The following is a 17,925-nucleotide window of genomic DNA, read 5'->3' on the forward strand; positions in this document are numbered from 1 at the left end:
GGATGTATCTATTCCTTTTCCTTTTCTTTTTTTAAGATTTTTTTAAAAAGATTTTATTTATTTATTCATGAGAGACAGGGGTGGGGGGGGGCGCAGAGACACAGGTAGAGGGAGAAGCAGGCTTCATGCAAGGAGCCCAATGTGGGTGGGACTTGATCCCAGGACCCTGGGATCACAACCTGAGCCAAAGGCAGATGCTCAACCATTGAGCTACTCAGGTGCCCTATTCATTTTTCTTTATTCTTTTTTTTTCTTTATTCTACCCAGACTGGATAATCTCAGTTGACCTATCTTTAGGTTTGCTGATTCTTCTTTTGTCCGTTCAGTTCTGCTGTTGAGCCTTTCTGGTGAATTTTTCATTTCAGTTATTGTACTTTTCAGCTCCAGAATTTCTATTTGGCTCTTTTTTATAATTTCTATCTCTTTATTTGGTGAGACACCATTCTCATGGTTTCCTTTAATTCTTTGAGCATATTTTAACTGGTTGACTTAAAATTTTTTTTAAGTTTTTATTTATTTATGATAGTCACACAGAAAGAGAGAGGCAGAGACATAGGCAGAGGGAGAAGCAGGCTCCATGCACTGGGAGTCCGACGTGGGATTCGATCCCGGGGCTCTAGGATCGCGCCCTGGGCCAAAGGCAGGCGCCAAACCGCTGCGCCACCCAGGGATCCCCGCTGCGCCACCCAGGGATCCCGACTTAAAATATTTTTAAGGAAGTCCAATGTCTGGGCTTCCTCAGCACAATTTCTATTAATCACCTCTTTTCTTGTATATGAGCCACACTTTTTTGTTTCTTTTTATTCCTAATAATTTTTTGTTGAAACTAGACATTTCGAATATTATAACGTGGCAACTCTGGGAATTACAGTCTTTCTCTCTCCAGGGCTTGTCGTTGCTGCTTGTTGTCGAAATTATTCTGCTTAATGTCTTTCCTGAAATAATTTTGCAAAATCTATGTTTTTTTGTTATATATGTGGCCACTGAAGTCTCTATTCCATTAAATTTGTAGTCAGCTACTGATTTGAGTGAGATTTATTTAAACATTTGGAACAACAACAGAAAAAAACATCTCCTAGTCTTTGAAGATGGACTCTTGTGTTGGGGCAGTCCTTCAAAATTCAGCCAAGTAGTTTACACTCTGCCCTACCTGTTACTTTCTGCTTGCACAGAAACAGAAGATCAGCCAAAGGTGAGAGTTTAGTGTATACCATACAGCAATAATAAGGAATAAACTACAACTGTATGCTAAAATATGGATGAATTTTAAAAATATGTTGAGTAAGAGAAACCCAATGTAAAGTATGTACAGATTCTGGTTCCGTTAATGTTCGCTTAAAAAAAAAAAAAACAGACCAAACCTAACTATACTGATTGCAGATGGTGAAGGGGTAAAGAAAAGGAAGACAGGATTACCACTAAGGGCAGGACAGGTTATCTCTGGATAGAGGTCTGATGGAGGAGGAAGGAGTGTGATTGGGAACCAACACAGGGTGGTGATAATATCCTATTTCTTGACTTGGGTAGTGGTTACACAAAGTTGTGTAAAACACAAAGTTGCTTTATGATTATTCATTATAGTGCTCATTTATATTATTTATATATACATTTTTGTATGTGTATGTATTTTATGATATTAATAAAGAGTATAAAACAACAACAAAAAGGTCTCATTACCAAAACAGATGCCAATTCCTAGTGGAACGGATATAACAGTTGATTTTAAGAACCTGGCAATGAAGAGGGGATCCTCTCTCTAAAGCCCAGAAAATATCCAATAGGAAACCCATGTTTCTGCCTTGTGAGGATCCATCTGGTGGGGTGGGGAGGCTTTAGCGTTAATGAAATATCAACAGGAAGACTCAAGTATTCTTTTTCTTTTAAAGATTTTATTTATTTATTCATGAGAGACAGAGAGAGAGAGGCAGAGACACAGGCAGAGGGAGAAGCAGGCTCCACGCATGGAATCCAATGTGGGACTCAATCCTGGGAATCCGGGATCAGGCCCTGGGCCAAAAGCAAATGCTCAACCTTTGAGCCACCCAGGCATTCCAAGACTCAAGTGTTCTTATCAGCCTAATTCTGCAGGGCATCAGCCAGACTCAAGACAGAATTGAGGTGAAACTGCATAGGCTTCAAATACTCAGATCTGTCTCATCATGTTCAAGGTTGTCTCAATTCTGGTTGGGAAAACCCTCCCTTCACATGCCTCCACAGAGTTCCAGCACAACAGAGGTGCTTCCTTTGTGATGTCATCAGCATCTGCCGCTGACCTGGCCCACCAGAAGTTTCTAATATTGATCATTGGTAGTGGCTGTTGTTGGTGGATGCGAGTGACCTCCCACCAGTCATGAATTTCCCTTCTTCCCAGACAGAAGTACTAGTAAAAGAGGCTACTAGCTAAAAGCATCTACCTGGTGGAACACTGGTGAGTGGGGCTCTAGCCTGAGGTCAGGATAATTGGGGGGCAGGGAGGCTAGCCTGTGCCAGCAGAGGGGAGGCTCAGAATTCTCTGCCATTCTCTGCCTGGCTTCTCCACTCTGGCCCCATCAACCTGAGGAACGTCAGCTTCCAATGAGGGATCAGTGCTATGTTTCTGGATTGAAACCTGAGGGCTTGTTCTTTCTTGAAATCTACAACTTCATGTCTGGTTAGATGGAAGGCACTGGAAAAATAATTTTCCACCTCAATACATTGCTCCCTTACCTTCTGCACAGGAAATCAAATTCCCTTCTGTTCAGAAAAGCAGATCAGAGTGTGTGACAGAAACCCAAGTTCCAAAAAATGGATTCACATTCTTGGAGAGCTTTGGTTCAGCTCTTGGGGGGCAGCAGATACCCTAGAGTATCTGGATTGTCAAAGTGTGAATAGTGATGTGGTTTTGCCTTAAAAATACTGTCCCTGTTAGTGGCATGAGTTTATATTTATATGGGTCGTATAGCAAAATCTGTGAAGTCTCTTGCTCATCACCTCTGGACCACAGCCACCTTCCCTTCTTTGCTTATTCCCTAGCAGGCTTATCCAGCACCAGCAGTCTTGACCCAGCACCAGGTCTGGGGTGATAGAGACTCTAGTGTAGCTCTCCTGCCTTGAAACCTAAAACCAGTGGAATCAAACAAATGAAAAATAGGCAGTGAGCACATCTATCTCACTAGAAAGGTCTCCTACCTTTTCCCTGTCATTTTGAGTTTTCCTGAACATCTCATCTGGGCAGCATACAAAGGCCATGAACAGTTGCATAGGTTGTATACAGTTGTGTTTGTTTTTTGCAATTTCATTCAGTTCTGCAATGATCATCCATGTGTGTGTAGGTGTTTATGAGCTCAGGGGAATGTTTCTGATGAGATGATTTCTAGACAACAATGGGGAGGTACCAGGGCCACCGTGGGCCCATAACACTCTTGTGAGGGCTATGTCCTTGTCCTCTCCACTGGAATGGTTGAGACCTCAGGCAATTTCACTGATCAATAATGGATCAGTGAAATCAGTGAGACCGTGCTAAGCTCTGGGATCTCACCTCCAGTGCCATTCAGAAGTATTTATTGAGTCAGGGCATTGCTCTAGATAATAGGATTTAAAAGAAAAAGGGGCTATAATCTGACCTATAATATAGTAGGGGAGAAGGTAAATATCAATGAACCAAAATCTCTGCTATCTGACTCTTGAAGTATAATTTTGGATGGCTGAGTTTTCTGGGTGCTGAAGGTCTCTACCCTTAAATGTATATGTTTTATTTTATGTTAACCATTGTTGATCAGAAATACTTTCCAAATAGAACACTGCTTTCATTTTAAAAGAAAACATTTGGTCAGAATTAAACTTCCTTAATGATTCAGCATATTTCCAACATTACCCTGTAATGTCCCCAATCTTTTTGGAATGACCCAGAACGAAATGACTTCTGGCTTTGTTTCCTAGTTGTCCTATCTTCTTTTGCTCTGGACTTTTGCTTATTTCATTGTGCTTGCTTATTTATGAGTCCTTTTTTCTTCCAATGTGCTCCTGCTCATCTTCTGTGGGCTTGACAATCAGGAAACTAGGTTTATCAGTTAGGCTTCTGGTTCAGCTGTTGTCACAGAAACCAAGGTGGTCAGCAGCAGTCTAAGTGGTCTTCCCCTCCAGGTCATTATGAACCACAGGTTCCTAATGTCTTGGTGACTGGGCAACCCGAGGGTATTGTCCATGTCAGCTTCATCAATGCTGCTTCCCACCTCACCCCTTTGCCCCTGGTCCAGTCTGCACAGGGGTAAAGAGGAAGTGGGGAGCAGGCAGCAAGCAGCTTCCTCTTAAGAATGGGGCCCAGAAATGAAGCATCGCTTCCACTCACATCCCATTGGCTAGAACTTGGTAGCTGCAACTGGCTGCAAGGGAGGCTGGGAAATGTAGTCTCTGGCAAGGTAGCCAGGCATCCAGGTTTTAATCTTTGTTGGAAGCTCTACTGCTACAAAGGAAGTGGGAAGGGGACACCTGGGTGGCTCAGCGGTTGAGCATCTGCTTTTGGCTCAGGGTGTGATCCCGGGATCAAATCCCACATCGGGCTCCCTGCGTGGAGCCTGCTTCTCCCTCTGTCTCTGCCTCTCTCATGAATAAATAGATAAAATCTTTTAAAAATAAAAAATAAAAAGGAAGTGGGAAGGAAAGGATATAAGGGGACCCTTGGCAGTCTCTGCCTCACTGGGTGTGTTGAAATGACATGTAGAGTAAATGTAGGTCGGCTCTCATTGAAGATACGAGGTACTCTTCTGCGGAAAAGCACCCGATTTTGACAGTTTGACAGTACCATCTGCTGGATTGCTCAGAAACCTTTGGTTTCTTTGCTGTTGTTCTGGATTATGTTCCACTGGAGGTTGACGAAAGAGTCATAAAGATAGTAGCATAGCAGTCATTGTCTTTCATAGAGCTCCCACCTCAATCCACATAAGAGCATGAAAAAATGTTCTCAGCACCTACAAGCTGAAAGCACCTTTCCTTCAAAAGCCTCCCAGGTCCACAAAGCCTCAGCTATTCATTTCTTTTCCTTGAGCATCTTCTACCAGTTTCACACTCAACCAGGTGGTTGGTGTTCAGTTGGTTAGGACACTGGGGTCATCTCTTCGATTGTATCACTGGACGGGTTCTCATTCTTCCTCTTCTGTATCTCCCTTTATTTTATTTTTTAAAATATTTTTATTTTTTTTTATTTTTTTAAAATTTTTATTTATTTATGATAGTCACAGAGAGAGAGAGAGAGAGAGGCAGAGACACAGGCAGAGGGAGAAGCAGGCTCCATACAGGGAGCCCGACATGGGATTCGATCCCAGGTCTCCAGGATCGCGCCCTGGACCAAAGGCAGGCGCTAAACCGCTGCGCCACCCAGGGATCCCTTTAAAATATTTTTAAATTGGAGTTCAATTTGTCGTGTCTCCCTTTAGTGTACATCCTTGATGCCTACCAGGTCTTGTTTCTAGGAGTGGGAGTGGGTTTGGGTGTAGGCTTATTAGTCTTCCTTTGCTTCTGCTCAAAAACTTTCCATGGCTCACTTGGGCCTACTAAGTCAAGTCCAAACTTCTTAGCCTTGTCTTTGAGGTCTTTGAAGACCTGCTTCCACCTTTCCATTCTGGCCTCACCTCCCACCAGAGGGCATGTCCATGGGTCAGGATTATCTAGGGAGGCAGGCTGCACAGGTTCTGTGTGGATGGCACCTTGGAAAAGGGGATGGAGAGCTGCTGAAACCAGCTCTTGATCTGGGTTCGAATACTTACAACTCAGTCTCCTCCCAGGATAGTCAGTCCGGGATGCCTGGGAATTTCAGTGTAGGGTCTTCCCACCATTTTATCTAGGTTTTTCCGGGAAGGGACATTAACAATGACCTGCATCTTCTGTATGTGAAAAACTGAGTTAAGTACCTTACATGCATTTTATATTCCTAGCCACTCTACGAGGTAGGTACTATTATAAGACCCCTTCCGTTTGTGTCAGGGCGCCTGTTTTACAGATGATGAAGTTAATCCCAGCATGGTTAAGTAACTTGTACGAGGTCACAGAGCTATTAAGAGACAACGTTCAGATCTGAACCAAGGTTCAACTGGGTCTGAAGACCATGTTCTTCCCACTTAACGCAGGGCCTTTCTAAGGAGCAGCTGTTAGCTCCATTACACAAGATCCTCAGTCCCTCCACCCTAGTTCTGTAATGAGGAAATAGAGAAAAGAGAGGAGCAGCCGCAAGCTGCTTCTGTGCAGACTTTTCTCTCTCCTGCCAGTACTGTAACAATGGCAACAACCACTCATATCCACTGAGCATCTACTTTGTATACAATATTTCAGTTCATCCCCACCCTCCAAAGTTATTATTATTTCTCTCATTTTACACATGCAAAGAGTGACTTTCATATAGGTTAAGCCCCATATTTAGATGGCCCAGCTGGGATTCGAATCCAGGCAGCTAGAATTCTTAAATGATGCTCTTGCATTTATCTGGTCCGCTCTTTGTTCCCGCCAGCCCTTATTATAGAAGAGAGTAACAAATGTTAGGCCAGAGATGCCTTAGACTCTCACTAGCCCAGCCCCCTCAGGATTACAGATGAGGGGAAAACAAGTCAGATCAAGTGAGTTACCCAAGATTACACAGCACAGCTGTGCCTGGGCTGAAACCCAGACCCCGATGCCCCTTGGACACTGGGAGGTAATGTCCCAAAGCCCTTCCTATCCCATGAATGAAAAAAATCAATGAATGAATGGGGGGAGTGAGGGAGGGAATGGACAGATATTGCTGGAATCTGTCTAGTGGCTCACTTTGGGTCCAAGGGGTGGCTGGATCAGAAGAACCAAGGAGTGAGGTGGGGAGTAGATGCATGGCAGCGAGGGACATAACAAAGGCGCCAGCCTGAGAGAGGGCTTTGTGCAGCTGGTTAGGGGGAAGCAATCCATGAAAGCACAGCTCCCTTCCCTGCAGCATTGCATGACCTTGTACTCAGCTGCTTCCTCTTGGGTCTTCTCACCTTATTGCTAACAACTCCTAATGATCAGTATGTTACCCTTATAAAACTGTATACAGTCCCTTTCAGAGATTGTTCGGCAGCTCTCTTCACCCATTAGCTATTGTACTAAAAGTACAGGATAATGTCTATTAAATAGACGTGCCTGGGCCTCTGCCTGGGAAAGTGAGAACGACATTCACCACCACCCCCTTACTCTGCATACTGATCCTTGGGGGTTCAAACATTGAAACACTGGTACCTGCTGCCAGGGCTCAAAGCAGTTATTTCTAGCAGAATAGCCAGGACTTTGATGAATTTGGAGACATGCAGCGGACTGTGGCCCTCACAAACTGGAAATGACCCAGCCCACTCCTTCGGGCCTCCCAGGCAGGGCTGTGGCCAATTTGTAGATCTCTTCTCTGCTGGGGGGTATCAGCCCCTGGGCTCCAGGAGCGGGTCCCAGGGCGGGCCAGAACCCTGCTACCTTTGTGTGGTTGCGCATCTTTTCTTGCTTTGGTTGGCACTGGGGGTGGAGGGGTGGGGGTGGGTTGGTTTGGAAGGAGGACAAGCCTCAGAGGAGAGTTTGGGGTGGGGGGGTGCGGTGGGGGGGTGGCCAGAGAGCAGCAAGACAGCCGCCGAGGCCCAGGGCATCGCGGAGCCGGAGCCCTTTCTGCAAGGGACCCGCAGCCTGGTGCGTTCGGGATGGGAATTTGCAGACGGTTCCTGGTAGCGACGGGGTCTCTGAGGCGGAGCCCGGGCCTCCGTCGGGGCTCCTCGGGCCCGGGGCCCCGGTGGGTCAGAGCAGCCTTGGGGCGGAGCAAGGTTGGCTCAGCCGGGGCGGAGCCGGGACGCCGCTCCCGCGGTGCTGCAGCGCGGAATTTGCTGACAGTCCCTCGCCAGGTGGGGCCGGCTCGAGCAGCCGCGGGAGGGCCGCGGGAGGGCCGCTCTCAGGTAGGCGCGTGGCCGGAGCCCCCCGCCTGGGGCTGGGCCGTCACGCCCGGGCGCAGGTGGGGAGGGCGCGCGGCGGAGCAGCCGGGGCGCGCCGGCGGGGAGGGGCGCAGGACGGGGGGGGGGCGGCTCTCGGCTCCCGGGCCCGGCGGAGGGGTGGGGGCGGGGGCGGGGGCGGGGGCACTGCGCCGGGCTCCGGGAGCGCTGCCCGCCCGCCGGCCTGCACCGGGGACGCCGGGTGAGCTGCCCGCCGGGGAGGGCCGGGGCCGGGGCCGGGGCCGGGGCCGCTGCGCCGCGGGAGCCAGGGGGGCTGCTCCCTGGACCGTGCCCCCGCGGGGAGTCCCGGGCGTGCCGCCCCCTCGCTGGGCTGGGCCGGGCCCCGAGGGTGGCGCTTCCCCCGCAGCCTGCTTCACCGCCCTGAGTTCTGGCAGCGTCGCCGCTGGGCGCTGCCGGGTGGGGGGCTCGCCCGGTGCAGTGGGCTGGGCTCCCGGCCGGCGCTGGAGCAGGCCGCCCCTTCCCCCGTGCTCTCACAGAAAGGCTCTTGCCTCCGTCCTCATCTTGGCCTTGAGGGAGAAACTTTGCATTTGGGTGATGGGCCTGGGGAAACTGAGGCGCAGGGGTGCTGTGGCTTCACCAAGGTCACTCAGCAGGTCCTACAGAGCTGGCCTCCCAGCCACTGCCTTGACCATCTGAGCTCTCTGGAGGGGCGGGGGCCAATCCGGCTCTCCGGACCCCTGGTCCCATCTGGGGTGGACCACCCCACCCCAAGGCCCCCTTTCCCCCTCCTTGAGAATGGAGGCGGGTACAGCTTCTGCATGGGCCCCTGAGGTGTTATGGGTGGGAACGCTGCAAGGATAAGAATTGTCTGGGGCCAGGAGAAAATTGCTCAAGAGACTCAAGGGACTGTGGGCCTCTACCATCCTTGTGGGTTCGGGGAGAGAGGGAGTTGGCTTCTGGGAGAGGAAGGTACGAGGGGGCAGCCCGGTTCTGGGCATCAGTCTCTGTACCAACTGGCCTTGATGGAAGCCACCTGCAAGTTCCCAGGCTGCCGTGGGAAGGACAGGGGACCAGGAGATGAACTTTCTCCTTTGTTGGCCTGTGTCTCACTGGAGAAGAGGCTGGGGAACCATGTTGGTAGACTGGCCCTCTCTCGACGCCATCCTCTGTAGCAGCTCACCCTTGCTCTCTCCCCAACTCCTGTCCCCAGGGGAAATGGACTACTGTCGGATCTGTGGCTCTTGGAGGTGAACTTTTCCTGAATTCACCTTGTCTTTCTTCTTTTTGAAGCAGGTGCCTTTCTCTGGAAGGAAACTGAGGTAGGGAGAGAGCTATATTGTATTTTAGAGCTGGAGCCAGACAGCACTGTGGTACAGGCAAGGAAACTGAGGCACAGAGGGTGCAGTGCGTTACTCCAGGTCTCTCGCCTACACACAGGTCTCCTATTCCCTGGCCCACCACCGGGCTGTGGATGAGGCCCCTTCCTCTCCTCTTGCTACAGCTCCCAGCCCTGGTAGGGTGAGGCCATGAGTGCCTCCTGAGGGGTGGAAGGGGCTGTCAGTGAGAGGCCACAGCCCTGGCATTTTCTCCTCCTTTACGAGATGTTTTCAAGTTAAAAAGAAAGAAGCAGCTAGAAGAAGGAAGCCAAAATCAGTCACTTGGTTACCTATCCCGTAACACGATTTCTGTGGGGCCCTCAGGGGCAAGGGCACCCATCCCTTCTGCCCTGGTGCCAGTGGTTGTGACCACAGCTGGGAGAAGACCCCAGTGACTTCAGTTTCCTCTTTGATAGCATCACAGGCTGGGAGTTTCTGGCCAGCCCAACCTGATTCTAAGTGAAAGGGAGTTAGCTTGTGCCTGGCACGTGGATGCTGCTCCTTGGACACACCCCTTGAGCACAGAGCCCCTGAAGCTAGACCCCGGTGATTCTGCAGCATGGCTTGGGCTGCTTGATGATCACCAGTAATCACTGGGGTGACCTTTGGGAAGGGATAGGGTTGCCAGTAAACTAGATCAGAACTAGCTGCCCATGGGGGTGACAGTACAAGGCCAGAGAGAGTAGAGGACCTGCCATGTGTCCAGCTCCTCTGCTGGGATCCCTGAGGGTCCCTTCTAGCCCTTCTCCAGGAGGAAGGCCACTGCCCTGTGGTCCTGGGGAGCTGACGGTATGTGCCTCCCGACTGGCAGAGGCAGGGGCAGGTGGCAGAGAGGCTCTTGGCTTGTGGGAGAAGAACCACTTACAGAGGAGCAGGGCACCTGGTTCTGGACCAGAGTCCCTACTGATTGGCATCCTGCCCTTAGTTTTCCTACCTGACAGCTGGGCATGAGAACACCTTCCCAGTTGGGTCAGAGGGCTTTGGAAGCATGTCATGCATTTATTGCAGGTGGGTAGTGTTATTCCTGGAGACTGTGGTATAGATTGAGGCTGTTTCTAGCTTCCCTGGGGAACATGTGGCTATGCCTGCTATGGAGGATGCCCTCTCCGCTGTGGCCAGTGTAGGGTACCCCTCAAAGGTTGGAAGGTAGGCTGATCCTCCCCAACATACCTCAAGTTGTATTTTGGCCCTTGAGGGCTTCTATTCCCCTTCCTTGGCTGCCTATGATATTTAGCAGGATCCCCACGCAGTAAAGTACTGGTGATTGGTGGCATGGTGGACCTTGCTGCCGGCCTCTTACCTCCCACTGACTCACAGCTGGGGACGCTCTTTCTCCTCTGGTTCTCCCTGGGAAGCAGCTGGTGGAAGAACGGTGGAGATAATGAGCATAAAGTGCTGGGAGCTCTTTGCACACAGTGCCCAGGGTGCAGGAGGCCATGGGGCCTTTGGAGCTTTAGGCAGACTCACTCTGGGACTGACCGTAATCAAGATGCTCAGAGGACGTGAGCTCAGCAGCTTGAAGTGCACTGTCGTGCCTGAGGCAGGGCACTAAGTCCTCTCCTCTCTGTCCTGGGAAAGCTGTGGTTTTCCTGGCTCACACACCAGCATGAGTGCTGTGGACCGGACCCCCCCCCCCCCGCCCCGTTCTTACCATGAGTTGACTGGTGCAACTTGTGTAAAATAGGGTTCCAGGGGGAGCTGGGATGGGAACCTGGGCAACTCATGAGGTACCATGTGTTCTTGTCATGGATCTGTCCAGACTGCCCTGGGCAAAACAAGGGCTACTCTTTAGAAGAGTACCTGTGGCCAGAACCCTACATCCCGTATTTCCAGGGCAAGGAGTGCAACCAAGCTGCCAAGTTCCTTCCTAGCAGTCTGAGGCTGTGATTGTTCCAAAAGGGAATTGAAGCCTGGATCCGCTTACAAAACCAGGATCCAAGTGTCCTGGGCTCCCACCATCTATTTTTCCCACCCTTCTACTCTGCTCTTCCTCACGAGCACCCTCAAGACGAGATCGGCTGAGTCTTCTCAGAGTTGTGCCCAGTCAGAGGGACACTGGCCTCAGTCATGGGATCCTGTCAGAAGAGAAAGGCATCCTGAGGTCTTGGGAGATACAGATGGGGAAGATGTGCCTGTGGCCAGTTGGCTGGGGACGTGGCCGTGTGTTGGGTTTTGATGTGGGAGCCTCATCACCTCTGGTGTCTGCGTGGCAATAGTTGGACCATAGGCTGGAAATGCTGCAGAAGGCGAATGAGCCCCATGGGGAAGCCAATTGGGCTTTGTTGGGGGCACAAGAGTGTGGGGGGACAAGGCACACAGAGAGACCCTGTCTGGGGGCACTTGGGAGCTGAGTTTCCACCTGCTTCATTATGTGGTTGCTTCACTTCTATGAGTCTTGTTCACAACATGGTGAAATAATCCCCACATCAGGGGGCCAGCATGAGGATGAATGGAAAGAAGTGGAAAGGCTCATATGCCTGCATGTGCTTAGTGACCGGGATCCCCCTTCTTTCCCTGTGCTTCCCCTATACTTGCTCAGTGGCAGGCTGTCCAGGGTCTGTGGGCTGGCTGGCCATGCTTTTGGCAATGGCTAATCAATAGTGTGGATTGCTTCTGGCACTGTTTGAACTGAGCTGTTCCCTCTGAACGAAAGAGTTGGCAGATGGGGAGGTCTCCTCAGAACCAGAGGGAGTGTGTGGGGCATGTGGGACAGGTGTGGAGGATGTCTGTCCTGTACAGCAGACAAACTGTTGTTGGACCCAGGATCCCTTCTGGGCTGGGATCTCATGGGCCCAGGGCTGTAAAGTAGGGCCAGCCTTTGGGGAGAGCTGCTCAGGCAATGGAACGACAGGCTGAACCATGTCTCTGCCCTGAGGTCCTGGTGCCACTCAGGGACCTCGCATCCCTTGTTATTCCTTTAAATCCCCTGCACGCCCCGGGTGAGGGGCAGTGCAGGTGTGAACAGCCCACTTGATAGATGGGAATATTGAGGCTTAGAGAGGTTTTAACAGCCACAACCCCACGCATGCACACACATGCACAGGGGCACCAAAGTGGCTCCAGGCCTGTCTGACTCCAGTGGAGTGTCCCTCCTCCCCTGAGCACGGCTGACACATCCTCCGTTCACCTGCTATTGCCGCTGCTGGTGGTTTTGCTGAAGTTGCTTAAGACAAAAGGACTTGGAAGTGAAGGTCAGGCTTTCTCCCCTTTCCCTCCACTCTGGGCTGGGTGCCAAGAGCCTGGCCCTGCTGAAGGATAGCCGGGATTATGGACGGATGGCATTCCCACCCCACCCATACCTCCGCCCTGGGACACGCTGCAGGCTCGATCAGAGGGGCTGAGCTAGGCAGGAGATTCAGTGCAGGGGCCTTGGCTTCGAGCTTCCCGGGGGGTCTCCCCAGCTCCCTGGCCTGGACACCTGCATGAGACAGCCAGATGGAGGGGACAGGCAGCCTAGGCCTGTGCTCACAGAGCCACAAAGTGGAGGACGCGGAGAGGCCCAAGTCCCAGCACTCTCCTGTGGGTCTGAGGCACAAGTCCAGGCCCTGTGGTCTATCTGTCCCAAGAGACAGAGGAGGGAGAGGGGTGGGGAGGCAAAGGTTCTCTGACCTACGTCTAGACCCAGGCCCGGGTATCACAGCTATCTGCCTGCTTATCAGATGAGTCATCTTTGAGCCCATCTCTGACCTGGTCACTTCTTACCGGCTTCCCAGAGCCTGCCATCAGAGACTGAGCTTGGATTAAACCCAATTACCTTTCCCAGCCTGCCCTCCTGCTTCCTTCCTGCTTCCCATACACTCCACTCTGGCTCAGAGGCTCTCCCTGCATGGGATGCGAGATGCATCAGATCACCTTGAAGATTTTACTAAGTACACACACTGCCCTTCCCTCCCCGCTCATGCTCACCCCTTACTTAGCTCAGCAGAACCACTACTCTTGGCAAATGAAAGATGCCCAGGCTGTTTGACCCACTCCTTCCTCCCGGCCCGTCCTTTCGTCATCCCCATCTTCATTTGGTCAGACAGCGCCTTTCAGAGTCCAGCTCACATGCCACCTCCTCCATGAAGCCTTCCCTGGATCCCAGCCAGTGGAGGTCTCATAGTCTTGTCCTTGTCCCATTAGTGTCTGTCTCTTGTGCTAGACAGTGAGCTCATCCTTCCATTTGTCAAGTGTTCATTGAGTGCCAGTCACACACATGCCCTCTGGTAACTCATGGGGAGGGGGCAGGTAGGCAAGTCAACTGATTGTGGCAACAGCTACAGAAATGCTATAATAACGGCAGGACAGAGCGCCAGAAGCTATATTGGCAATGACATTCAAAGCTGAAAATGTACATACTTCATGCCCAACAGTTTTGCATCTAGGTGTATAATTACCTAGAGAAACCCATGTGTGTGCATGAGGAGACAGTTCCAAAGATATCTAGGGTAGCAGTGCTGGAAGCACAAGAGGTCTCCATCTCAGTCTCTTCAGTGTCTACACTGACGGAGCAGACAACTAAAAATGTGTTCTTATGCAGCAGGTAGATCACATGTAATTGGGGAATTTTATGTTTTGTGACTTACACCTCAAGAAACACACACATAAATAAATCTCAAACAATATTGCGAGGAACAGGAAATTGCAGAAAAATACCATTCAAGAACATTTCATTTTAGTGGAAATCACAAACAATACTATTTGTCATTTATGGATGTAAACATGTTGCAGTAGCTACTAGATTCATGCTTGTGGTGGTCTTTGGCTAGAGAAAGAAGGAGCTGGTGCTGGTGGATAGAAGGAAAGACTTTTAATTTGTCAGTAATGTTTTCTTAACAAAAAAGATCCGATACAAAAATGACAGAATGTTAACACTGGTTAATTCCATTGGTTTTATTCTTTTAATTTTTTGGTGTTTAAAAGTTTTCAAAATTAGGGGCATCTGGCTGGTTCATTTGGTGGAGCATGTGACTCTTGATCTTGGGGTTGTGAGTTTGAGCCCCACATTGGGTGTAGAGATTACTTTAAAATAAAATCTTTTTTTTTTTTTTTAAAGACTTTGTTTATTTATTCATGAGAGACACACAGAGAGAGGCAGAGACACAGGCAGAGGGAGAAGCAGGCTCCATGCAGGGAGCCCGGTGTGGGACTCGATCCCAGGACTCCAGGATCACGCCCTGGGCCAAAGGCAGGCACTCAACTGCTGAGCCACCCAGGCGTCCCTAAAATAAAATCTTAAAAAAAAATATTTTCCAAGTTAAAAACAAAAGTAATCTTGAATGTCAGAGGAAAGGCATCGACTTTTCCCAGGAAAGCCAGGAAAGGTTCCAAGAGGAGGTGACAGCTGGGCGTTGAAGGCGGGGTGGGAGTTGTCGGATTTTACTGGGTGTGGGGAACTTGTGAAAAGGAGATGCAGGATGTTCAAGGCCAGGGCATATGTGCTGGGGCTCTCTGCACTTTTTAAAGGTTTCCTGGCTTGTGTTTGTCAAGCTGCCCTTCCCCCACTCCTTTCCTCATCGATGTCCCTGATTCCAGCTTCTGTATCTCTGGGTGTGCATCTGGTCAGTAGGCTACTGTTTGAACAGCATGAGTCATTGGACGATTTTTTAAAGTCTAAGTAGGGGCACCTGGGTGGCTTAGTGGTTGAGTGTCTGCCTTTGGCTCAGGGTGTGTTCCCGGGGTCCTGGGATCAAGTCCTGTGTTGCACTCCCCGCAGGGAGCCTGCTTCTCCTGCCTATGTCTTTGCCTCTCTCTCTCCGTCTCTCATGAATAAATAAATAAATTCTTAAAAAAAAAAAAAGTCTAAGTAATCTAATGGGGATTGGGAGAGGGATGAGCCAAATATGTAAAATTGAACACTAAAATAGGGAAATAGGCACTATATAGAGAAAAGAGAAAGAATTCTTAGGGGATACTGTGCTTGACCACATGTGAATTCAGTTGAAAATCAGCTGAAACTGACAGTTTTCTGAGAAGATCTAAATCACCAGTTTGACCCCAGAAGAACTAACTAGAAAGCCTCAACAGATCAATAATCATGATAGAAACTGCATTTTCATAAAACTCCACCCCAAAAAACCTGGGGTTCTGCCAACTTTGAATTTTTATAAACCTTCAAGGATGGGATAATTCTGTTTTTAAAAAAGATGTTCTTTATTTATTTTGAGGGAGAGAGAGCACGAGCAGGGGAGGGGCAGAGGGAGGAGGAGAGAGAGAAAGAGCAGGGCAGGGGCAGAGAGGGGGTGGGGAGAGAATCCCAAGCAGATTCCATGCCCAGTGTGGAGGCCGATGTGGCGCTCAATCCCATGACCCTGAGATCATGACCTGACCTGAAATCAAGAATTGGATGTTTAACCAACTGAGCCCCCAGGAGTCCCTAATAGCATGTTTTTTAAGTTGCACCAACCATACCAGATCATAGAGAGGGAAAGATTCCAAATTAGTCTATGAAGCCTGCACAGCATGACAAAGAGTGCCAAAAAAGAGAAATTACTGAAAAAAATCTAATTTATGAATATTGGTGCAAAATTAATAAATTAATAGCAGCAAATAGAGTCGCACAGCAGTATGTTTAAAAAACAAATACACTGCAAGCAAGTGGGGCTATTTTGAACATAGTAATAGGTCAAAAGAGGTAAAAAAAAAATCACATAAACATCTCCATAAATGCTAAAAATGCCTTAAAGGCATTTGGTAAAGTTCAACATATGTCTCTGATTGTACCTCTTTTTTAAAATGTTTTTATCATTTTACTTTATTTTTCTTGCATCATGATAAATACACTCTTTAAATTCCATACCCTCTGTCACCCATCCCCTCTGGTAATCATCAGTTTGTTCTCTATGGTTAAGAATCTGTTTCTTGGTTTGTCTCTCTTTTTCCTTTGCTCGTCTGTTTAGTTTCTTAAATTCCACATTTAAGTGAGATCATATGGTATTTGTCTTTTTCTGACTTATTTTGCTTAGCATTATACTCTCTAGCTCTATCCATGTCATTGTAAATGGCAATATTTCATGCTTTTTTATGGCCAAATAATATTCCATTATGTGTATATACCACCTTTTCTTTTTCCATTCATCTGTGGATGACATTTGGACTGCTTGCATAGTTTGGCTATTGCAGATAATGCTGCTTTAAACCAAGGGGTGCATGTATCCCTTTGAATGACTGTTTTTGTTTTTTTGGGGTAAATACTTAATGGTACAATTATTGGATTGTACAGTAGTTCTACTGTTAATTTTTTGAAGAATCTCTATACTGTTTTCCACAGTGGCTGCATCAGTTTGCATCCCCACCAACAGTACACAAGCATTCCTTTTTCTCCACATCCTCGCCAACACTGTATTGTTGATTTTAGCCATTCTGACAGGTGTGAAGTGATAGCTCATTGTGGTTTTGATATGCATTTCCCTGATGATGAATGATATTAAGCATCCTTTCATGTGTCTGTTGGCCATCTGGATGTCTTCTTTGAATAAATGTCTGTTCAGGACTTCTACCCATTTTTAATTGGATTATTTGGTTTTGAGATGGTGAATTTTAGAAGTTCTTTAAATATTTTGGATACTAACCCTTTATCAGATATGTCATCTGTAAGTATCTTCTCCATTCGGTAGGCTGCCTTTCTGTTTTTCCTTCACTGTGCAAAAGCTTTTTATTTTTGATGTAGTCCCAATAGTTAATTTTTGCTTTTCTTTCCTTTGCCTCGGGAGACATACCTAGAAAAATGTTCCTACAGCTGATGATGTAGTAATTTCCTACAGAAATTACTGCCTGTGCTAGGATTTTTGTGGTTTCAGGTCTCACATTTAGGTCTTTAATTCATCTTGAGTTTATTTTTGGGTATGGTGTAAGAAGGTGGTCCAGTATCATTCTTTTGCATATTGCTATCTGGTTTTCCCAATACCATTTGTTGAAGAGACTGTCTTTTTTTCATTGTGTATCATTCCTCCTTTGTTGAAGATTAATTGACCTTATAATTGGGATTTATTTCTGGGTTTTCTGCTCTATTCCATTGATCTATGTGTCTATCTTTATGCAAGTACCATACTCTTTTGATTACTACCACTTGGTATAACTTGAAATCTGATACCTCTAGCTTTGTTTTTCTTTTTCAAGATCGCTTTGACTACATAAGGTCTCAATTTTAACTCTTATTTATTAAGAATAGATGAATATTGCTTAATACAGTTTTAGGCATGTGTGTGTATGTGTGTATAGAGATATACACATATACTAGGGGAAAATGACCACTCTTACCTTAAACATTAACACTGCTTGAGAAGTACAATCCAATATGAATCTTGAAAACAGAAGTTATAAAAGGAGGCCTATTTATTTATTTATTTATTTATTTAAAAAGATTGTATTTATTTATTCATAAGAGACACACAGAGAGAGGCAAAGACACAGGCAGAGAGAGAAGCAGGCTCCATGCAGGGAGCCTGCTGCAGGACTCAATCCCAAGACCCCGGGATCATGATCCAAGCCAAAGGCAGACACTCAACCACTGAGCCACCCAGGCATCCCTCAAATTGTACACATAGTTAAATTGAGATTTTGAACTTAGAGGGAGGGTGGTGGGGTGGAGGGAGGAAATAGATTATTCATACATGACTTTGAGCAACTGTTTAGCCCCTTGAGGAAAAAAATAAAGCTGGGCCCTGCTA

At 48.1% G+C, this 17,925-nt stretch overlaps 1 protein-coding gene across 9 annotated transcripts in view; it reads left to right on the top strand.

Moving 5' to 3' along the window:
• The first annotated feature begins 1,030 nt into the window (after nucleotides 1–1,030).
• TMEM63C (transmembrane protein 63C) overlaps nucleotides 1,031–17,925 on the top strand; it is a 76,332-nt gene continuing 59,437 nt past the window's right edge. For 7 of the 9 annotated variants that reach the window (XR_005363596.1, XM_038545394.1, XM_038545393.1 and 4 more), the window contains exon 1: nucleotides 2,273–2,428. The gene's annotated coding sequence lies outside the window, so the exon portion shown is untranslated. Of the gene's footprint in view, nucleotides 1,193–2,272; nucleotides 2,429–7,742; nucleotides 7,908–17,925 lie in introns of those variants that run through there. The other 2 variants (XM_038545400.1, XM_038545395.1) reach the window with 2 other exon arrangements.

The sequence above is a fragment of the Canis lupus genome, chromosome 8, assembly GCF_011100685.1.
Source record: "Canis lupus familiaris isolate Mischka breed German Shepherd chromosome 8, alternate assembly UU_Cfam_GSD_1.0, whole genome shotgun sequence".
Lineage (NCBI taxonomy): Eukaryota > Metazoa > Chordata > Mammalia > Carnivora > Canidae > Canis > Canis lupus.